The sequence below is a fragment of the Lichenostomus cassidix genome, unplaced genomic scaffold (genome assembly GCF_008360975.1).
Source record: "Lichenostomus cassidix isolate B80296 unplaced genomic scaffold, HeHo_3.0 HiC_scaffold_43, whole genome shotgun sequence".
Classification (NCBI taxonomy): domain Eukaryota; kingdom Metazoa; phylum Chordata; class Aves; order Passeriformes; family Meliphagidae; genus Lichenostomus; species Lichenostomus cassidix.
Window position 1 is genome coordinate 2,277,080 of NW_028147635.1, and position 23,394 is coordinate 2,300,473.

At 48.5% G+C, this 23,394-nt stretch overlaps 1 long non-coding RNA gene across 1 annotated transcript; it reads left to right on the plus strand.

Moving 5' to 3' along the window:
* Positions 1-7,937: 7,937 nt before the first annotated feature.
* On the plus strand, positions 7,938-15,159 carry LOC146421147 (uncharacterized). Its single transcript, XR_014848803.1, has 3 exons — positions 7,938-8,057; positions 8,239-8,352; positions 14,722-15,159. It is a non-coding gene; the product is annotated as an uncharacterized LOC146421147 (long non-coding RNA).
* The last annotated feature ends 8,235 nt before the right edge of the window (positions 15,160-23,394 follow it).

The following is a 23,394-nucleotide window of genomic DNA, read 5'->3' on the forward strand; positions in this document are numbered from 1 at the left end:
AGCTCACTGGGAAGATTCCCTTTCTTGTCACAGTGGGATTGAGCTGTATGGACACTTCCAAGTTGCCAGTGGCTTCTAAGATGCAAAGTCCTGTTTATGGTGGTTTTGGTGTGGTTTGGAGCTGGGGAAGGGTCTCATCTCTTCCCAGAGGCGCCCTGAGCCTGCTCTGCACCACATCTGCAGTCGCAGAGCCTCACAGCTGCCCTGCCCTGGGGATATGGCAGGACTCTCTCCTGCCACAGCTGAGGTCCCTCATAGCCCCTCACAGCTGCTCATTGTCCTTCATGGGCTCTCATGGCCCCTCATGGCTCTTCATTTCCCATCACAGCTCCTCATGATCTCTCAAAGCCTTCATGGCCCTTTGCGGCCTCTCACAGCTCTTCATGGCTCCTCATGGCCTCAAAGACCCTTTCATGGCACCACACAGCCCTCACAGCCCTTCCCAGAGGAGAATGGATCAGGCCCTGATTGTTCTTCTTTTATTTCAGTCACTTCACAGTGATGAGCAAACAAAGGCTGAAATGGAGCATTTCCCCAGCGTTCCCCTCTGGGTCAATGTCAGGGCTGAAGCTCTGTGCTGGCGCTGGCCTGAGCGCCAACATCACTGCAGCCCCACGGCCTTTGCTGTCCCCTCCGTGTCCATTCCCTGTCCCCGAGTCCCGCCCGGCTCTGGCAGCAGCAGGAGCCGCAGCGCAGTGGGCGCCAGCCTGGCCCAGCCGGGGCTCCCAGCAGGAGCAGCAGCAGCACCAGCTGTCCCGGGTTAATGATAAGACTCTCTCCTCCGAGAGCGAAGGGCCCCGACACCCCCTCCCCCACCCACAACAGAACCTCTCAGATGAAAGTGAAGAAAAAACTATTTATTTAACAAAACCACGCAGAGTGCCCTACAAGGCACAGGGGAAGGGGAAAAACAAGGTGAAAGGCAGTTATTCAACCTGAATAAAAAGTCCTTTTCTCAGACGCAGTCCCTCTCCTCCTCGCCCCCCACCCGGGGCCGGGTGGAGCTCCCTGGAGAGCTCTGCTGTCCTCTGGCCCTCCTGGGTCTCCGGGTGGCAAAGCAGATCGAAGAGAAGGGGTCCAAACGAGGAAAAAAAGAAGAAGAATGGAAAAAACGGGAACAGAGCTCACTCCGACCCCCGTCCAGCACGCAGTCTCTGCCGAGCGACGAATCCTCCCCCGGAGCGAGGCTTGGGGAAAATGTTTTCAAAAAAAACCCGCGTTTCTCTCTGCGGCTGGGTGCAGTTAAAGAGACAGGACCACACATTTTTTTTCTTTCTTGGGCATATAAGCCAACGATAGGGGATAAAGGATTATCATATCATCAATCCAAGACACCAGCCCTTCCCAGCTGCTCCTGCCTTGGCTTCCCGAGGGGGTTTTCCAGGGGGATTCTGGAGTAGAGCAACAATCACCTACAAACAGCCCTGATTCCTCAGGGCCCAGCTGTGCTGCCCTGAACCAACCTTCAGAGAAAGAACAGATCAGGTTCCAGCTCTGTTTTCAGCACTGTTTTATTCACCCTGAGGTGACAGCAGGAGGCTGTTGTTGCCTTTGCCTTGGGAACTGCAGATCACAGCTGCTGTTGCTCCCCTTCTGGTTGCCACCTGAATTTTATCACTACAACTGCAATTGCTTTTTTCCATGAGTGCTACCCCTGGTGTTTTCATGATTGTGAACTCAGTATTTTTGTTGCAGGCATCATGATTAGCAGAGATTGAAATGCTCACAAGTTCCTGAGCACTGAGTTTGCAGCATCGCAGCCTCATGTTTCATAGACGGCCACCCCAAGCTGCACAGAGGGGGGCTGTCTGGGGCTGAGACACGCTGGGGGCACACATGAGGTGGCAGGGTACTATGGCAGGCAGTGGCACTGAAAGGGACGCGAGTCGTCATAGAGGTGCGGCGAAGAAAGAAGTGTAGGATTGCAGTCTGTGATTTCCAGGGAATTTATTAAGGTCCACAGGTGAAGGTCTGGGGATGACGAAGAGGGGCGGAAAGTGGGGGACGGCAAAGGGACAGGAAACCAGAGACTGCGAATCCAGAACAAAGGGATGCAGAGGGTTAAAAGTAGAGGGAAGGAGTGGTTAGCTCTGAAGAGCCAACCAGGGAAAGCCAGAGGGGAGGAGATAAGGAGAGGAAAAGAGGTTACAACCAATAGGTTTACAGAAGAGGAGGGTACAAACTCAGGAAGCCAATAATATACTGAGCTAGGGAGAGGTTTCTAGAACATAAACCACATATAGCTCGAGTTAATATGCATACCCTAAATCCTGCTATCACCCTGCAACAGAGTTGAGGAGAATTAAAGCCACACAGGACATATTCTCAGTGCTCAAACACTGCCCTGTTGCTGGTGCTGTTGAAATAAAATCAACTTACAGAGGCCATCCCAGAAATTGCCTCTGGAATGTCAAATAAAGTGACCAGGGGAAACAAAACCCACAACTTCTTGATCCGCTTCATTGCTTCCTCCTAGCAGCAGAAAATGGAGATGCCCAGAGGCATTTGCAGCTGCTGCTGATCCCAGTTGGAGCCCAGCCTGCTGCAGAATCCCAGTGGAACCTGAGCCCAGCCCAGGGAGCTCCCAGAGTGTCCTGGAGATTCTTTCTCTGAATTCAATCAAAGTTGCATTCCCTAACAAGTCCTGGTATCTCCTCCTGTTTCCTTAGGCTAGAACAGTCACAATGAAAACCTTGCCAATGGCACAACTCCCCAGTGCACAAGGAAATGAAAAGCCAAGTTGTAAAGTTCTTCACACATTTGTCCTGCTTTGCTGCAAAAGTCATGCTGCACACACAGTGTGGAAAGCCAAGAGAAGCTGCAATTGGTGGCACATCTTGTGACAGAAGCTCGACCTCGTTGTCCAGGAAAGGTTCTTGAAAAGAGCAAGCAGGACTGTGGAGAAAATTCTTGGAAAACTGAAAGAGCTTTCAACAGGTAAAAAGAAAATGGAAAGAAACAATCCAAGATGTTTTCCTCTATTTATTTCTATGTTCTCCTTTTCCATGTTGCACTGCTTCTCCATGCCATTAATTGCAAATGGACCTCACCTCTAAAATCTGTGTCTTAGCAAGTTTTAGACTCTCTGAAATACCATGAGTTATACACAGTTTGCCTTGCCCTGTTTTTCTTGGCAAGCAATGCTGGAGACATAAGTGCAATGTTTGGATCAGGTATGAATTCTAGAGACAGGGAATGTGCTTCGCTAGTGTTTGACCCTCAGCAGGGACAATGCACAGCAGCAGTCAAGGTGATTGCTGTGCCACTGTGCAGCAGTCAAGCCTCTGGATCTGGGCTGAACACGGCAAAGTTCCTGTGTCTGGACAGACTCAAGAGCTGCCCCGGGGGGGCACAGGGCTCGGCCGTGGGGCTCACAGGGGCTTGCGGGAAATGGACAAACGGCCACTCGGACTAACGGCCACTCGGACTAACGGCCACTCGGACTAATGGCCACTCGGACTAACGGCCCCAGAGCTTCAGTTGCAGCGGCAGCAGTGACAGCAGCAGCAGCTGTGGCTAGCACAGACCTTTCCTGTGAGAATTCTTTCTCTCTTCTTCCTATGTTTTTATAAACAAAGATAAAGTTTGGATGTTATTAAAACAGTTTCTCGAGATGTGGACAGTTCAGGCCTGACCAATCTGCCTAGGGGGAGGTTTTGAACTGACCAATCTGGGTGACCTTTGAAAGTCTATAAAAGTTGGAATTAATTAATAAAATCGCTCTTTATGGCTCACTGAGAACCTGGACTTCTTCTCTCTGCTAGCGGTTCAACAGTGACAAGCAGCAGCAACAGCAAAAGTAGCAGCAGCAGCAGTGGCAGCAGCAACAGCAGAGTCTACGACCCTCTCCGTCCCTTTCTCCTGCTCCTCCTCTCCATTTCCTGCTGTCCCTCACTCTCCGTCGGTGTCCTGCAGCCTCTCCCAGTGTCCCTATCTTGCTCTTCGCCTCCTCTCCTGGTGTCCCTTTCCCTGTGTCCCCTCCTTTCCAGGTGTCCCTCTCTCCTTGCCAGGCCAGGCCATGCCCCAGGCTTGCCCCCAGCCCTGGGCAGGGCTGCTCCCTCCCCGCCCCTGGGCATCCCGCCACACTCTTGCCTTCCACCAGGTTCTCACCATCATGGCTGTGGCACTGCTGGGTGGGAATCAGTGGCTGGGGCTGGGGTGGCATCGCCACCCTTTGGCTTCGCATGTCCTGAGCCTGGCCCAGGCCCCGACGCGGGGTCCAGTCCCGGCCCCGGCCCCAGCCACGACCCTGACTGCGGCCCTGGGCCTGGCCCTGAACCTGAACCCAAACCCGGCCCTGGCCTTATGCCCAGCCCCAGCTGCGAGCCCAGCCCCAGCCCCAATCCCAGCCTCGGCTCCTCCCGGGGCTCGCAGAGGACATACATGGCTCGGCTGCTCCTGCCGCCTCCATTGTGCTTTCCCCGGCCCGAGCTCTGCCGCTTGGCAGTCCAGTCGCTGGCCCTGAGCCACCCGTGCCCCGTTCAGAGGGGAATGCCCGGCCCAGGGCAGTGGAGAGGCAGTTGGGGACCGTGTCTGGCCCCGGGCCGAGTGCTGATGGTAGCGTGTTGTCCGCAGGGAAGGCGCAGGAGGCCCTGCAGGAGCGGTACTGGCTGGGTGCGCTGCTGGGCAAAGGCAGTTTTGGCAGCATCTACGCAGGGACGCGGCTAGCGGATGGCGCCCCAGTGAGTGGCTGGGCAGGCAGAGGAGGAGAAGGAGGAGGAAGAGGAGGAGAAGGAGGAGGAAGAGGAGGAGAAGGAGAAGGAGGAGGAGGGTGGGCTTTGGCGGGCGGCGAGCTCAGCCCGCTGCTGTCTCTTGCTCGCACGTGGCCATCAAATGTGTGTCTCGGGATCACATCCGGCATTGGGGTGAGCTGGTGCGTGAGCAGGGCCAGTGGCAGAACCTGGGCCATGCCGAGCGGGGATAAGCCGGGGCCCAGCAGGGTGGGAGCTGCCAGGAGTCCTGGAGGGAGAGCGGGCGAGGGGTGAGTGGGGGGCGCAGAGCATCCTGGGCTGGGTGAGGGGTCCCAGAGCCCTGGCATGGCCTCAGCCCCACTGATGGCATCGTGGTCCTCCCGCAGCCTGATGGCACCAGAGCGCCCCTGGGGATCGTGCTGCTGGACAAGGTGTCCACTGGCTGTGCTGGTGACATCCAGCTCCTGGAGTGGGTTCAGCTCCCCAACAACTACCTGTTGGTGCTGGAGCATACAGAGCGGTGTCAGGACCTCTCAGATTTCCTGGTGGAGTGGAGGTTCCTGCTGGAGGAAGAGGAGGCTCGGGCGCTGTTCCGCCAGATGCTGGAGGCTGCGCGGCACTGCACCAGTTGCGGGGTCCTGCACAGGGACATAAAGCCCGAGAACATCCTGCCCGACCTGGCCACCAGACAGGTCAAACTGATAGACCTTGGCCGTGGCGCCTTCCTCCAATAAACAATGTTGGAAAATGGAATATTGGCGAGGTGTGCATGCAGAAGAAGATGCAGCATGCACAAACCAGCCTTGTTTCAAACTCTGAAGGTGCTATTGTTCCTAACTCTAGGATGCTATTGTTCATAACTTTGAGATGATCTTCCCAGGAGATAGAAAAGAAAAGAGAACTAGAATTGTAGATGTAGAAGAAATAAGTAAAATAGAGAAAGAATCACACAGTCAGTAATTCAGCTTATGCTGGCAAAACTTTAGCTGAGCCAAGTGAAACGTGCCTAAAGACCACAGCAAATCAGAAAGCTAAGATAGATGTGCACATAGACCAAATAGCCAATCATAAGTGCCAGTTTGTCGTGTGAATTTGTACTTGTTTTCTATAATAATGCCTGTCTTAGAAGAAATAAACAGAGTAACACCATTATCTCCGTGAGAGCGTGTGTTACTTCCCGGCAACCTCTCCAACAAAACAACCTACACCCAATTTGCAGGTGAGCCCTCCCAGGGGATGCTCCTGGGCATCTCATGGGCCAGCCTGGGTGTAGCACCGGCGCTTTTCCTGTTACAGCCAGGCATGGGATTAACTCTTCAGCCAAGTTACTTTTGAATGGGGGTCGAAGCAGGGTAGCTTGCAGACCTGTTGATTGCCTTCGCCACCCACTCTGCCCTGGGCTGGGGCTGGGGCTGGGGCTGGGGCTGGGGCTGGGGCTGGGGCTGGGGCAGCCAGTCCAACAAAAACCCCAATGGGTGCAGCTAAGAGGGGGGTCAGACCGCATGCCCCAGCCAGTTTGGTGGGCAGGCGAGGAAGGACTTGGACTGCTCCACTCCCCTTGTTTGCCTTGGCTTGTAATTGTTTTTTGGGGGCAATGCAGGCAGGGATGAGAGTGGTTTTTCCACACCATTGGGAATGGTTTTATTTTGCATGTCATGATTGGACCTCCCCAGGGCTTCTGCTGCCTCATGCCAACCCCAGTGGCTTCTTTTCCAACCCCAAGTTTGTACACAAGTCACAGGTGCTGGCGAGAGGGCAGCCGGTCACCCCGTGTGCCCCTGGTGCAGCCCCTGCATGCCCAGGGATGTGGGATGAGGCTCTGGGAGCAGCAGCATCCCCTGATGAGCTCCATCTGTATTCCATAGGAACCCTGTCCTACAGCCCACCAGAGTGGATCCACCTCAAATGCTACAACGGTGGGGCAGCAACGATCTGGTCCCTGGGCCTCCTGCTGTACCACCTGGTCGTCGGGAAGCACCCATTCAGGAGGGGCCGGGAGATCATCTGGGGGCGGATCTTGTTCCCACGACGGCTCTCTCAAGGTGGATCCTCATCTCTGTGGCACAGGGGGAATACCAGTGCTGGGAGAGAGCAGCAGGCTCATGAGCATCCTGCTCTGGCAGCTGCTGAGGAGGTGGCACATGTCCTGCTCTCCTGCCCTCCTCCAAAACAGAGGATCCATGGGGAAGTTTAGGCACAGCTCTGACCACACCCAGCATGGCCTGGGCATGGGAAGAGGGGGAGGGAAAAGTGGACAGGACCCTTCTCCAACTGACTGGCAGTTTCTGGTTTCTCTCCTCAGAGTGCCAAGATGTTATTGAGAGGTGTTTGTCCATGCAACCCTTGGACAGGCCATCGCTGGAGGACCTCTTCAACGATCCTTGGATGCAGGATCTTTGTCTGCCCTAGAAGATGGGAGAGATCCACATGCACAATTTGATCCAGGGGCCTGGCAGGTAACAGCTCCACACATCTTTTGGCAATCAGAAGTAAAGCAAACCAGATGTTTTTTGACCTGCCTGTAGCTCTGAGCAGGGATCATCAGGGAACTCACAGCTCTTGTGCTGGAGCTGAGCTGGAGATCTGCTCTGGCAAGCACTGGTGGCCACCATCCACCCTGGTTTTGCTTGTCCTGGTTCATTGTTGTCTGGGGCCCTGGGCAGAACACTGACAGCCTGGTGTGGCCCCCAGGGAAGGAGCAGGAGCCCCTGGAGATGCTGCACCAGGTGGAGCTGCAGCTGGAGACACCAAGGAGGACTTCAAGGATGACAACCTCTTCCTTGACCTGGACACCAGCCAGCTGAAGATGATCAGCTTTGACTGTGGCACTTTCTTCAAAGACACACTCCATACCCGATTTGCAGGTGAGTTCAAAGCCAGGGGGATGCTCCCACATCTGTGCATTGCACAGCCTGGCTGGGCCCCAAAAGTTTTCCCCTTTTGCTGGTGTGGATGCAAAACTTCTTCAGTCATCTGCCAAGCTCCTCTTTGGCTCTGGGCAGCTGCTGAGGAGGCGGATCTTCCATGGCTGGCTGGAGGCTGGGCACATGTCCTGCCCTCCTGCTCTCCTCCCACAGGCAGCAATGATGGGGAGGTTTGGGCACAGCTCTGAGGTCAGCCAGCATGGCCTGGGCACTGTGGGCAGTTGGGACAAGTGGGACAGGAGCCTTCAGCTGATGGGCAGTTTCTGGTTTCTCTCCTTCCAGCAGGGCTCTGCAGATGCTAAGGCTGCTCTGGGCTCTGCAGGGCTCTGCTGGGGCTCATCCCTGGGCACGGCTGGGCCTGCTCTGCCCTCCCATTGCTCTGACAGCTTTGCATCAGACGAGCCTGTTCTGAGCACACCGACGGAGCTTTCTGCTTATGCAGGTGAGTGAGACTCTCCTGCAGGCCCAGAGATTGCAGTGAGGGATACACATCCAATTGGCCAGAACCCCAACACTCCACAGTCCCAGCTGAACGCCTGTATGTCCACAGGATGTTTTGTCTGTCCCACTCTTTCATTCCTTTTGGGTTGGAATTGTGCAATTGCACTTTCTTCCTCCTCTAGAAGTGCCACGAGTGAGCCAAACCTGGCGAGTGGGCTGTGTTCCTAAGGCAGTGCATTCTGGATTTGATGGATGAAGAATTGTCCTTCTCCACTTCCAAACCAGAGCAAAAAGCTGTAAGTGGGACTTTGAGTCTTTTAAAAACCACTGACAATTTCAGAGGGAATGCACAGCTCATTCACAGGGTGAGAAGGAAGGGCATCTTCTTAATGAGATGGGGATCAGGAGAATTTAGATTCCGAGTCCTGCTCGGTAGGGCATAAAGCAATTTTCTAATACTTCAACCACAATTTAAAATAACTTAATACTGGAAACAAACACCAAAATCTATTAAAAAAGGCTGCTGAGGTGTTTTAGTTTGAAAACAAACTAGTGGGAGATCACAAGTTAAGATTGAAATTAAAAATAAGTGAAATAATACAAGGAAAAGCACTGACAAAGTCAGATACAACTTAGCACCCTGTTAGGGTGGTAGTAGCAGTTTAACTGAAGTAGTTTAGTTGAAGCGGTGATCTTGTGAAGGTCTAGTCTTCAGCTGAAGATCTAGTAGTAGCTCTGGTTTTTTGGGAACTCAGTAGACAGGGCTAGCTCAGGCAGTTTTAAGGCTAGGTTATATTTAGGTGGGAACACCTGGCTCTTTTCTCTTTGGCAGAGCATTTTACAATGGGATGAGATAAGTTTATGAGTCACACGGTGGGTCTCTGATGGCCCATTGCCTGTCATGCGGGGTGGGTCATTAGCAAGTGATAATAGCTAACGGATGGCTCATTGTCTGTCATCCGGAGTGGGTGATAGCAGCTAATGGCCCACAGCTGGTGGTAATAGAATACTTAACTACATTTATATTGCAACTTAGGACATTATCTACTCTTTATTTTATTATTATTTACACAGTTTTCACTTAAGATAAGGTCTTTTTGTGGGACACAACGGGTTTTTTTATCTGCTTGCATCACTCACTAAGTATAACTAGGTTTTTGGGCAAAAACCACTCTACGAATGGGTTTGCCTTTTTTTGAGGTGGGATTAATCTAAACAGTCTTTCTTAAAAAACTTTTTATGTGTACCACAGGGACTTTATTTCTATTTATTGTGTGTAAAGGTTTGGACTCGGTAGGATTAGCTCGATTGATAGAACTCTTTGTGTTAACTATTTAGGTGGTTTTTGCTAAGTTTAGTTTTTAATTTTTGAAGGTTTTCTTGTTAAGTGCTTTTAAAGTTGTCTTAAGTAGTTTGTTGCATTGTTTAATTTTTTTGGCAGCTGGTGTATGATAGGGGATGTGGTATATCCATTTAATTCTGTGCTTTCTAGCTTAGGTGCTTATGAGGTTATTTTTGAAATGGGTTTTATTGTTAGACTCGATTTTCTTAGGGGTACTATGTTTTTACAGGGCTTGCTTTTTTAGATTTAAGATGGTGTTTTGGGCAGTAGCATGAGGCACAGGGTAGGTTTCTAACCATCTTGTGGTTGCTTTTACTATGGTCAACACGTAGCGCTTTCTTTGGCGGGTTTGGGGAAGTGTGATGTAGTCAACTTGCTATACTTCCCCATACCTGTACTTTGACTATCGTCTACTATATTACAGAGGTTTTACTCGCTTGGCTTGTTTGATTGCAGCGCAGGTTTTACAGCTGTGGATGATTTGTGAGATGTTGTTTATGGTTAAGTCTACTCCTCGGTCACGAGCTTATTTGTATGTTGCATTTCTCTCTTGATGACTAGAGGTATTATGGGTTTAACGAGCTAGAAATAATTTTTCTTTGTGCTGCTAGTTTAGATTTATTTGTGACACTTTTACCTTGGTAGCTCGGTTTACTTGCTCGTTGTTACGATGTTTTTTATTAGCTCGACTCTTAGGTACATGTGCATCCACGTGTTGAACTTTTACGGTTAGCTTTTCTGCCTGGGTGGCAATGTCTTGCTAAATCTTAGCGGCTTAGATGGGTTTTTTTCTGCGCTGCCAGTTAGCTTTTCTTTAGCGATCTAACTATTTCCACAGTGTATTGGCTACTATTTAGGAGTTGGTGTAGAGATAAAGCTTTGGCTATTTCTTTCGTTTAGCAATATTTAAAGCCAGTTGGATGGCTTTAAGCTTTGTGATTTGATTCGATCTACTTTGTTTCTCGGTAGCTTGTACAGCTTGTCGTGTGGGGTTTTATACTGCAGCTTTTTATTTTCGATTTGCGCTTACAATTCGGCAGGAATTATCGGTGAAGAGGGCATAGCGTTTTTTACTCTTTGGTAGTTCGTTATACGGGGGTGCTTTTTCGGCACGTGCTACTTTCTCTTTTGCTTTTTTTGAAGATAATTTAAAAGTTTTACTTTTAGGCTAGTTTGTTATAATTTTTAGAATTTTAGGGCGATTTGGGTTTTTAATACGGGTACGCTGCGTGATGAGGGCAATCTATTTGCTCTACGTGGTATTAGTGGCATGGTGAGTAGAGGGAACTCTTTCCTTGAACATTTACTCCAGCACTGGCAGTCGGGGTGCAAGGAGAAGTTGTGTTTCTGTGCCGATCACTTCTGAGGCGGCTTGGACTCTTTTGTAAGCTGCTAAGATTTTTTTTTCGGTGGGAGTGTAGTTGACTTCAGACTCTCTGTAATTTTGACTCTAGAATTTTAGTGGTCGACTTCGGGTTTCGCCAGGCACCTTTTGCTAAAGGCTCCAGGATAGACTATGGCTCTCGGCTGCAGAGTAAAGCACATTCTTTACTTCTGGTTTTGTTCTGACTGGTTTTAGGGCTACCGCATGAGCGATTTCTTGTTTGATTTGGGTGAAGGTTTGCTGCTGTTTAGGGCCTCAGTGGAAATTATTTTTCTTGCGGGTTATGAGGTAGAGAGGACTCACGATTTGGCTGTATTCAGGGATGTGCATTCTCTAAAAGCTTATGGCGCTTAGGAAAGCTTGCGTTTCTTTTTTGTTGGTTGGTGGAGACATCGCGATGATTTTATTGATGACTTCAGAAGGAATCTGACGTCGTTCGTTTTGCTACTTTACTCTCAGGAACTGGATTTTTCGGGTAGGTTTTTTGACTTTGCTCTTTTTGATGGCGAAACCAGCTTTTAGGAGAATTTTGATGATTTTTTCTCCTTTTTTAAATACTTCTGTTGCTGTGTTTCTTTACACAATGATGTCATCAATATACTGCAGATGTTTTGGAGTTTTACTCTTTTCTAGTGCAGCTTGGATTAGTTTATGGCAGATGGTGGGACTGTGCTTCCACCCTTGGGGCAGTCGGTTTTACGTGTACTGCACACCTCTTCAGGTGAAAGTAAACTGAGGCCTGCACTTTGCTGCCAGAGGAATGGAGAAAAAGGCATTGGCAATATTAATGGTCGCATACTACTTTGTTGCTTTGGATTTTAGCTTATATTGAAGTTTTAACATGTTTGGTACAGCAGCACTCAGTGGTGGTGTGACTTTATTTAGGCTACGGTAATTCACCGTTAGTTTTTATTTTTTATTGGATTTATGCACTGGTTATATAGGGTTGTTAAAGGGTGAGTGAGCTTTGCTGACTACCCCTTGGCTCTCTAGTTTTCGAATTATTTTATGGATGGGGGTTATAGAGTTTTTGTCAGTGTGGTATTGCTGGCGATGTATTGTTGCTGTAGCAATTGGTACTCGCTGTTCTTCAATTTTCAGTAGTCCTACAGCAGACGGGTTATCTGAGAGACTAGGCAGGTTATTTAGTTGTCTTATGTCTTCTGTCTCTACGGTTGCTATCCCAAAAGCCCAGCGATGTCTCTTTGGGTTTTTGAAATATTTATTCTTGAGATAGTTTATGTTGAGGATGCATGGGGTGTCTGGACTAGTTACAATGGGGTGTTTTTGCTACTCGTTCTCAGTTAAACTCACTTCAGTTTTTAGTACAGTCAGCTGCTGGGATTTTCCTGTCACTCTAGAAATAGAAATGGATTCAGTCCCCACATACCTGGATGGCATCAGGGTGCACTGAGCGCCGGTATTAACCAAAGCTGTGTATCTTTGTGGGTCAGACGTGCCAGGCTATCGGATCCACACAGTCTAATAGATCCGATTGTCCCTTTCCTCTACCTGGCTAGAGGCAGGGCTCTTCTAATCCTGTTTTTGGTGCGTGGTGCTCTTCTCCCGTAAATGTGTTTCTGAGGTTCCTTCAAGAGGATTAGTTATATTATTTTTTTTATTTTGTCAGGGGTTTTGTCTACAAGAGATTGGGGCAGTGTTGTACCTAGATGAGCTTCCTGAAGTGGATGTTTTTGTTTTCAATTCACGTACTTGGGCTGTTAAGGAGGAGGTGGGTTTCTTATCTCACTTTCTCATGTCTTCCCCATGCTCTTGAAGGAAAAACTAGAGGTCACGTCGTGGAGTTTGTCTTCTTTCCCTGGCTGGGGGACGTCTGCTCCTGATGGCAGAGACTCGGGTTGGTTTCGGTGTGGCATGGAAAAATCCTTTTTTGAACTCTTTCCTTAGTTTTTGGAGGCTCTCTTCAATCAAGCTCCGGACTTGCTCGGCCAGGTTTGTTTCTACTGATGAGACCTGAGCGCGTAGTGGAGCGGTGACAGTGTCTTCATAAATTCTCAGTTTGTTTGTTAACACGCCCACCTGGTCTTCGCCTTCCCTCCACTGCAGTGTTGCCAGGTAACGAGAGTATATCTCTGGTCCAAGCCGCGCGAATCTTAACCATATTTGTGAAGTGCACTGGACGTTATTTGGGCTCCTGGGGAATCTCTCGTTGTCCGAGAAAATGATCTCTAGCACGGCTAATTTTTTCAGGCATCGGATACCTTGTTCTATTGTGTTCTATTTTCTTTGGTGCATCTGGAGGTCTTCTTTGCACAGGTATCTGTCCCGTACACTTGCCAGCAATCGCTGCTAGAGGCTGAGAGTTTTTTGGGTTTTCTTAATCTCCTGGTTAATGACTACATCCTGAGACAGGGATCTCAGTTGTCTGGCCTCACTTCCATCCAAAATAGTGTCATTAGCGGCGGCGTCCCAGATACGGAGCAGCCAGGTTAAGATGGACTTGTTTGCCTGCTGGGTGAATTCCCTCCGTAGGTCCCGCAGCTCCCCCAGGGATAGAGAGCGAGTGATGATCTCCGGCTCTGTCTCTTCTGCTGGGTGAGATGGTCCTGCCGCATCCTCATCAGTCGCTGTGCGGACTGATTTGTTCTTTGATTTTTTTTTCTGGACGGGGGCAACTGCTACAGGCTTTGGCTGTTCTGATTTGGTAATGGTCTGTGTTGAGACGTCTACTGCTCTTTTGGTTCTTTTCCTCTTTCCTGCTGATTTGCTTTGTTTCTCTTCCTCAAAAAGACAAGATATTGTTCTGATCTTCAGCATGAGGTACACAGTGCTGGTTGCAGAGAAAAAGGAAAACAGAACTAACAAAAAGATTATGCCATCCCTAGCATCTAGAGAGAACTCAATATCTTCAAAAATGGCTGTGCCTGACCTGAAAGGCTGGAAGAAACCGCTCTCTCCTCTTAACCCCAGAGGCTGGGTATGATTGCTGAGGAGGTCCCAGATGTAGTGGCTCGGATTAGGCTAGGCAGATAAACTTGAGTATATGTTCCGAATGGTATTCATCGCCTCACAGGTTACCACGCAATAGGCATAATAAACCAAAAGAGCAATTTTCATGCCATTCCCTGGTCGCAACAGGACTAATACGACAGGCAGATAGTTTCTCATTTGAGGAAAAATATAGAGAGCGAGATACAGCACCCATATAGATAAGCTGACCATCATGGTGATAGGATTTCTGAGTTTCCCCAGGTTGTGCCTCACGTTGGGCGCCAAAATATGTCTTAGTTTGAAAACAAACCAGTGGGAGATCACAAGTCAAGATTGAAATTAAAAATAAGTGAAATAATACAAGGAAAAGCACTGACAAAGTCAGATACAACCTAGCACCCTGTTAGGGTGGTAGTAGCAGTTTAACTGAAGTAGTCTAGTTGAAGCGGTGATCTTGTGAAGGTCTAGTCTTCAGCTGAAGATCTAGTAGTAGCTCTGGTTTTCTGGGAACCCAGTAGACAGGGCTAGCTCAGGCAGTTCTAAGGCTAGGTTATATCCAGGTGGGAACACCTGGCTCTTCTCTCCTCGGCAGAGCATCTCACAATGGGATGAGATAAGTCCATGAGTCACACGGTGGGTCTCTGATGGCCCATTGCCTGTCATGCGGGGTGGGTCATTAGCAAGTGATAATAGCTAACGGATGGCTCATTGCCTGTCATCCGGAGTGGGTGATAGCAGCTAATGGCCCACAGCTGGTGGTAATAGAATACTTAACTACATTTATATTGCAACTTAGGACATGAGGTCAGTAAGATAGATCCATGCTGTTGGCACACTGACAAAGTAAATAACTGACTTCTCTTTTACAAAAGGTCAGTTACCTCTTAATCCAAAGATTTTACACTACACACCTGAGTTTTGTTTTATCTTTCATATTTCATCTAGGTTTTTATTTCTTTTCTTTTCTTTTTTTTATTCTTAAACCAGAAAGCATGTCCTAAAAAAGAAATGTCCTTTGCTCCTGGTTCTCATGTGAAGCAGCTCCCTTCCCGCTGGCCCCGGGGCTTGGGGCACTGTCAGCACCTGGTACTTCAGCCACTGCTTCTGCTGGCATTGAGAGCAACAACCAAACTGTGGCTGATCCCGAGGGAGCAGCAGCAGGGCCTGGAGCTGATCCCTGAGTCTGGGCAGGGCTGGACAAATGACCCCACAGCAGCAGCAGCAGCAGCAGCAGCAGCAGCAAATGGAGCTGACTTTGAGCACAGCCCCTGCCACTCTTGCCTCCTGTTTGCAGTGGTGTCACAGCAGCCTGAGGCACCTGGGAGCCCTCAGTGCCAGCAGGGACTTGAGATGGCAGGCCCTGGGCTCCTGGAGGTTGTGCAAGGAACGGAGCTGGGCACTCCCTGTCCACATGGAGCTTGCAGATGGAAAAGGCTGCTGTGCCCAGGCAGCTCCAAGGGCAGAGAAATGAGGCTCTCAAGCACTTGATCTGGGCCAGTTCCACAGTCCTGGGCAGCAGCCAGCGAGCAGAGGAGGAACAGAGGGCACAGCAAGAGGGACAAAAGCAGTCAAGAGCAGAGACTGGAGAGAGCCAGACCTGGCAGAAGGAACAGCTGCTTCCTTGCACTCTTGAAGAGAGCTCTTGGCTGTTTCAGAGCACTGAAAGGCATGAAGGGCAGAGAGGAGGTGACACCAAGCAATGCTCCTGTTTTCACACCCTCCCCTCTCAGTGTCCCAGAAGGAATTGGATGAACTGTATTCGCCTCTCTGAGTCGTCTCCTTCAGCATGAGCAGCTTAGCACCAGGAGATAAAGGGCCTGAAGCCTTAGGCCTCAAGAGCTGACCAAGAGGGAATTTCTGAGCAAACTAATGCTGCTAACACGGACCAAGCTGAATGCAGCAGATAGAATCCTGGAATTCTAGAATCCCTTCTGTTGGAAAAGACCTCTGAGCTCATCAAGTCCAGCCGTTCACCCAGCACAGTCAGCCCAGCACTAAACCACATCCCTGGAGTGCCAAGGCCTGAAGAAGAGGCCTGACTGAGGCCTGAACAACAGGCCTGAGCCAAAGGTGACCTCTGGATGAACCTTCCAACCAAAGGTTATCTTTGTATCCACTCATTAACAAAACATGCATGATCATTAGCACTGTGATAGATGTATCCACTAATTAGTGAATCATGTATTGACTTTTCTGTATTTAGAATCTAAACAAGGCCATGAAATCCAACATCTGGCCTGGTTTGGGGGTGTATGGTCAAGGTCAACTCCCTTGGTTCCTCCTTGAGCCCTGGCCAGGCATTGGGAGAACCCAAGAGGAGAATGAATCCAGATGTTCCTGCACTGGAAGTGCTGTCAGTTTGTTTGTTCAGCACTCTCCAAGCTGGGCTCTCTCCCAGCAAGGTTGGAAGCCTCACCTGTGGCTGGACACAGCTGCAGGAATTCCCAGTGTCCAGAGTGGCTCTGCAGTCCTTGGCTGTGACAGCTTCCCCAGCTGATGTGTGGGGCTGGGTGATGGTAAAGTCTGAGGGTAACTGGTGATGGATCTTTCTAAATCATTTGTCTTGGATTGATGTTATGATAATCCTTTATCCCCTATCGTTGGCTTATATGCCCAAGAGAGAAAAATGTGTGGTCCTGTCTCTTTAACGACACCAAGCCGAAGAGAGAAACGCGGGTTGTTTTGAAAACATTTTCCCCAAGCCTCGCTCCGGGGGAGGATTCGTCGCCCGGCAGAGACTGCGTGCTGGACGGGGGTCGGAGTGAGCTCTGTTCCCGTGTTTTTTTTCATTTTTTTCTTTTTTCTCGTTTGGACCCCTTCTCTTCGATCTGCTTTGCCACCCGGAGACCCAGGAGGGCCAGAGGACAGCAGAGCTCTCCAGGGAGCTCCACCCGGCCCCGGGGGGGGCGAGGAGGAGAGGGGCTGCGTCTGAGACAAGGACTTTTTAATCAGGTTGAATAACTCCTTTTCACCTTGGTTTTCCCCTTCCCCTGTGCCTTGCAGGGCACTCTGTGTGGTTTTGTCAAATAAATAGTTTTTTCTTCACTTCCATCTAAGAGGTTCTGTTGTGGGTGGGGGAGGGGGTGTCGGGGCCCTTCGCTCTCGGAGGAGAGAGAGTCTTATCATTAACCCGGGACATCATTACAGGCAATCTTTGGTTGGAATAATTGGGTGCATTGCTGAGCTTCTCCTGTTGCGATTCTTTGCTGCTCTAAACTATAGGAAATTGCACTGATTCCTTCAGTTGGTGTCTGTGTCTTTGGTGCTGGCCCTGCCCACTGGCAAAACAACATTGGCATAGTCTGTCCAGATCACAGCAAAATGTCACTTTTTATATGTTAATGTACGGAATTGGTCCCATCCAAGATTCCTGGTTTGGAAGACCTTCCCTATATTTTGCTCGCTCTGGAGTGGGCTGAGATCAGAGCAATGTGTGAGCAATGGGGAAGTCAGCTAAAAGAAGCTGATCTGCTGGATGTATTAAAATGCATCCAAAATTGCATACGGAAAAAGGAAAAGATCTTGTGAGTTTGGGAAGATGAGGATAAATTTTGCTAACAGTATATTGGAAAAAGCACCAACAGAAGGAACAATTGGTTTTGGAATGCTCCCACATGGAGCAACGGAAGTTTTTAATTCTGAGCTCAGATTTCTTTGTGCAAGTGAAATAATATAATAAATAAATATATCATAAAAATTATATGTAAAAATATAATAAAATAAGTATTTATGTAGGTATATATATATATATATATAGATACAAACAAAATAATAATGTGAAATAATGCTGACAGTTTGTTACCTTTTGCTGCTCAGGGATGTAACACTAAATACCCTACAGAAAATGTTTGGCCAGGACCTGAACGACAGTGAGAAAATTAGCGAGTTTGTGTATAATGAATAAAGGAGGATGGGATGAAATTGTCTATTTTTATAGGGTTTTCTGATACTGTGATATGGAATGCTTTGTCTGTTACTGTGAGAAATAAAGTGATTAAGGCTGCTGGGTTTTTCATATACCACACTATCCACAAGCTGTAGGATTTGTAGAATGGATAGAGGATTTGTTAAAAGAGCAGATGAAAAAATGAGGAGATGGGAACCTGTCCTGGTGGAGAACCCCTTACAGGTCCACTCCAGAAGCTGCATAAACCTTTATGCATTAGGTTTAATGAGGATAAATCAGAAGCAAATGAGAGTTATCAATAACAAAACAGGAATTCAGATTCCTCCAGAACACTTTGGTTTGATAACTGCTCACTGCAGCTTGGCCTTGCAAAGTGTTCATGTCATGGGAGGAGGAATTGATGCAGATTATCAAGGAGAAATTCAAGTAATTCTGTTAAACAATAGTGAACAAGATTGGATTATTCAACCCCATGACAGGGTAGGACCATTATTGATATTGCAGTTTTAAAGACATTTGTAAAAAATGGAGATCCACCTCAAATCACTGCTGCTTGTAAAGATAAAGGGTTTGGATCCAGCAGTCCTAATAATGGTACCGAGGTGTGGGTCCAGAGGCCAAATGACCCTCCTGAGCCAGCTGAAGGAACAGCTCTGGGGAAAGACAACGCAGTTTGAATCCTGAAACCTGGGCAGGAACAATGGGAAGATGCCCCTGCAGCCAAGTGTTCTATGGGAGAACAAGTAGATGTTATAGGATGTTGTTTCACAGATCCTGCCAGACCAAATCTCCCTGTTTGCCCCAACGTTCCCTTTGGAAAATGCTCTGATCCACAGGGCTCCATGTGAAGGCTGATGTGACCCTGAGTGCCTTCCACAGGAATTCCAGCCAGGAGCCTGGAGCACCTCAAGGACTGGGACCTGGCAGCTCTCCAGCCGAAGGGGAAAGGACCCCACCAAGCCTTGTTACCCACAGACACCGCGGTGAAGCTGAACAGCAAAGGACCTTGAGGGCATTATTGTGGAATTAAAAAGGAGCCAGCTCCATGGACAGTGGAATTATTGTTCCTGACCTGAATGAGATTGAGGAAAAAGAGTGAATAACCTTGTCACTGAAGTACTGCTTAAGTCTGTAAGTTGTATCTTGATAGTCAACCAGAATCTTTGTTTGCCAGAAACACCTCTGGAGTTTCACCAAGGGATTAGTCATAAGAATTCTTATGAAAATGTAAAGATCAAAGTGAGGACAGTACTCAATGTAACTAATTACTGGGTATGTTCTCAACTAATGTTGGGAGGAACAGGATTCCCTTGGAGGGCCCATGCTACAGGGTGGCAGAACTCTCTCAAGGGGCTCTGACTTGTAACAGAGCCAGTGCAGGGATAATTAAAGTGTTCTGTGGAACAAAGGAATACATTTATCGGTTTTACAGGATTCACTAGGATTTGCCTTCAGAAGAAACTTACCCTGTTACAATTAGAGGCCAGAATGTGAATGGATTTCTGTGCTTGAACATCACTCACAATGTCAATAGAACTCAGGGCGCTGGAGCTGCTCAGGGTCAGTGTTACACCACTCTAAGCTGCAGTGCCACCCTTTTGGGTACTTTGGCAACAACCACAGGGAAGAGTTGGGGCCAAGGGAACATTTGCCACCCCAAGAGTGCCTTTGATTTCAGAAAGCCAAAGATTCTGGTTCATCCCATGTCCCATGTATATTGCTTTGTCCTGTAGAGTTTATGTTAAGGAGCTAAATCAATTATTAGAAGAAATAGCAAATGATAATGTTAAAATATTGAATAGCACATCCTATGAGCTCCAATAAACACGAATTGGAGCTCTACAGAACTACATGGCCTTGGATTATCTGCTTGCTGTCCAGGGAGGAACCTGTGCTATTCTAGGACAGGAATGTTGCACTTGTATCAGTGATGGGTTTGGAGTCCAACAGTCAGGAATGACCTTGATAGAAAGAGCAGAAGAAGGGCGGCAGAAGGAAGAAGATTCTTCTTGGTGGGATTGACTCCATGGCTGCCAAATTGGAGGCTGCTGTGAAATGCATTTTTGGCAGTGACTGTAATCATTGTAGTGTTTGCACTTGGTGTGTTATGATTCCATGTTAGAGTTGTTGTGACACTTTGTGCTGGAAAATGGAATATTGAGACTTGTCTAAAAAGAGAGAGAGTCTCAAGAAAAAAAGGAGACTTCATAAATAACGTAGAGAATAGCAACTAATTAGGCACGTTTTTAAAGGAATGTTAATCATAGCTCTGAGTAATGAACGTGAACAGCACTGAATTGAAGATCAAGAGACAATGCCTTTATGCCAAATACTTAAATCAAAGGTTCTGTTATTAAAACAATTATTATGAAGATTGACGTTCATCTGTAGGTCAAGGGACTGATTGAAGAACTAAGGCCTGAACAACAGGCCCTGAGCCAAAGCTATCTCTAGATGAACCTTCCTACCAAAGGTTGTATTTGTATCTTGTCATTAATGAAACATTATTAGTAATATGATCTATGTATCTGTTCACTGGTGAAACCTGGTTTTACCTTTCTGTATTTAGAAACTGGACAAGGCCATATGTGGTTTTGTTTGAGGGAGTAGGATCAAAGTCAACTCCCTTGGTTCCTCCTTGAGCCCTGGCCAGGCTTTGGGGAATCCAAGAGGAGAATGAATCCAGATGTTCCTGCACTGGAAGTGCTGTCAGTTTGTTTGTTCAGCACTCTCCAAGCTGGGCTCTCTCCCAGCGAGGTTGGAAGCCTCACCTGTGGCTGGACACAGCTGCAGGAATTCCCAGTGTCCAGAGTGGCTCTGCAGTCCTTGGCTGTGACAGCTTCCCCAGCTGATGTGTGGGGCTGGGTGATGGTAAAGTCTGAGGGTAACTGGTGATGGATCTTTCTAAATCCCTTCAGGCAACCTTTGGTAGAGATGACTGGGTGCATTGTCCATCTTATCCTTTTGTAATTCTTTGCTAATGATTCTGTGCATTGCTGAGTTTATCCTTTTGTTCTTCTTTGCAGTTTTGTGTTATAATAAATTACACTGTTCCCTCAGTTGGTGTCTCTGTCTTTGGTACTGACACTGCCCAGCAGCAAAACAGACACTGAGGGCCCCATAGAACCAAAGGTGCATTGTGACACTGCAGGGCCTCGTGTAACCCAGGGGACCATGGTGACACTGTGGGGCTTAAAGGAACCAAGGTGCCATTGTGACACTGTGGGGCCCCATGAAGATAAGGAGACCATTGTGACATTGCAAGGCCTCCTGGAACCAAGGGGCCATTGTGACATCATGGGACCCTAACCAGCCAAGGGACACTGTGACACTGTGGAGAACCATGGAACCAAGGAGAGCTTTGTGACATTTCAGGTCTTCATGCAACCAAGGGTACACTGTGATACTGCAGAACCAAGGAGACCTTTCTGGGGTCCATAGAAACAAGGGCCATTCTGACACTGTGGTGCATCATGGAACCAAGGGCCATTGTGACACTGCAGAGCCTTCTGGAACCATGGAGACCCTTTGGACACTTCAGGGCCTCGTGGAACCAAGGGGACATTGTGAACTCTGAGGGCCCATGGAATAAGGGAGATCATTGTGACACTCTGGGGCTCCATGGAACCATTCTGACACTGCCTGGACTTGTATGACCAAGGGTCCATTGTTTTCCTCTCCCTGGCACTGCCCAGTCCAGCCTCTCCCTACCTCTGCCCCAGCCCAGCAGAGCAGCCCAGTCCTATCTGGCCCTGCAGCAAGAATGGGAAGCAATGGAGGTCAGGGAAAGTGACTCTGTGTCTGGAATGCTCAGGAGATCCTCAGCTCTGGCATCTCCTGCAGCCCCAGGACAGCCCCACTGCCCAGGACAGCAGCAGAGAGTTTGCCCCGGGGCTCCTCAGGCAGCTCCTGCTGCCCCAGCTCTTGCCAGGACTCCTGTGCACACACACAGGGGCTCCTGCTCTTCTCCTGGCACATCCCAGCTGCCCACAGAGCCTTTCCCAGGGGATCACGGCTGTGCTGGCCTGAGCAGCCATTGCTGCAGCCCCTGCCCTGCTCCCCACAGCCCCACAGAGCTGGGGGTGCTGCTCTGCAGAGCACGGGGGCTGTGCTGCCCGGGGCCATGGGCTGCCTCTGCTGGGCTCTGCTGCTCCAGCTGGGACACACAGGCAGCTGATGCTGCTCCCTGCACTCAGCCCTCCCACACGAGCTCTGCTGGGGCCATGGAGGCTGCTCAGAGCTGCCTGCCTTGTTCCAGGCCTGCCAGATGGTCTTGGGGCTGCCTTGGATCCTCCTCTGGAAGTTCCCTGAGGCTCAGAGGAGGCACTGCCCACACTCCTTTCCCTGTCCCTGCAATTAGGTGTATAAAAAGCAGGCAAATTTTTTCAAGGCCTTCAAGGTACATTTGAGAAAGCAAAGTCTCCCTCAGGGGCTACACCCAAAATGGACACCAGGTCACAAGCTCTTTATCTTTTATAAGTTTTGTCTTATTAGCATATTGGTCCCTAATTCTCTAATCACACCTTCAGGCGATGATATTGACCACCCCAGGCCCTGCTCCCCCCTTTCCACTGTTCTTTAGATATTTTCTGGCCCTAGGGTAATGAATACGTCCTTGAATCTCTGTCCCAAGAGCTTTGTTTTGATTAAATGTGTTGGGAACAGAGGTTTTCAGCATTCTGTAAGAGCACAGAACTACACCAAGTTACAGACACATGAAGAGAAAAAACCCCAAAATTATTAAGGCATCATTGTGACCCCAGGGATATCCCAGACCATGTCACTTCATGCTCAGGATATGCAGTGGGGGGAAGAAGGAGGAAGGGGGGACGTTTGGAAGGATGGCTTTTGTCTTCCCAAGTCACCATTCTGTGGGATGGAGCCCTGCTCTCCTGGAGGTGCTGAACAGCTGCCCAGCCCTGGGAAGGGCAGAAGGAATTCCTTCTTTTGCTTTGCTCATGTGGTGCCTTTTGCTTTCCCTGTTGAAGTGCCTTGATCTCAACCCACTCCAGTTTTTACCCTCCCAACTCTCTTCCTGATCCCACTGGTGGGGAGTGACCAAGGGGCTGTGAGGTGCTGCCTGGGTTGAACCAAGACACCAATTGTCTGTGCTTTGCTTTGCAATATTTCAGAGCAAGTGTGTGTTTTATTCACCTCAAGAAGTGTAACAAAAGTTTCCCAACAGCTTCTAAGAGATAGAAATGCCAAACATATTTAAAGGGTTTATGGATAACTTTAAAAAACTTGCATGACAATGAGCCTGGAAATCACAGATGTTTATTTACTCAATGCTTAATGGGTACTCAATTTACTTAAGCATTTACTCAATGCTTAAGAGAGCTCTTGTGATTTTCTGTGAAGAAATATTCAGGGATCCCTTAGAGAGCTCTGTTCTTCCTAATTTGCTTCACTGGGTTCTTCTTCTACTTTTACATGTTTATAATTTGAAAATTATAAAATATATGTTGTCTTTTGGAGAGGTAAATCCAACTTGTTTTCTATTTTGACTTCCAAGAAATTTCAGTGTCAGAGTTTGTGAATGACAGTAAATTCACTGTCATTCAAATATCCTGAAGAATTATTTGTTAAATTAATATTGGAGGGTGTCACATGCAGCCTCATTCAGAGTCATCATTGGTAGATGGCACACATTAAATCCTTATATTGAAAGATTTTAAGATCCCACTATTACATTTTAGAGGAATCTCCTGTTCCAGAGTCATGACAAAGTTCTAACAGATGTAAATACATCA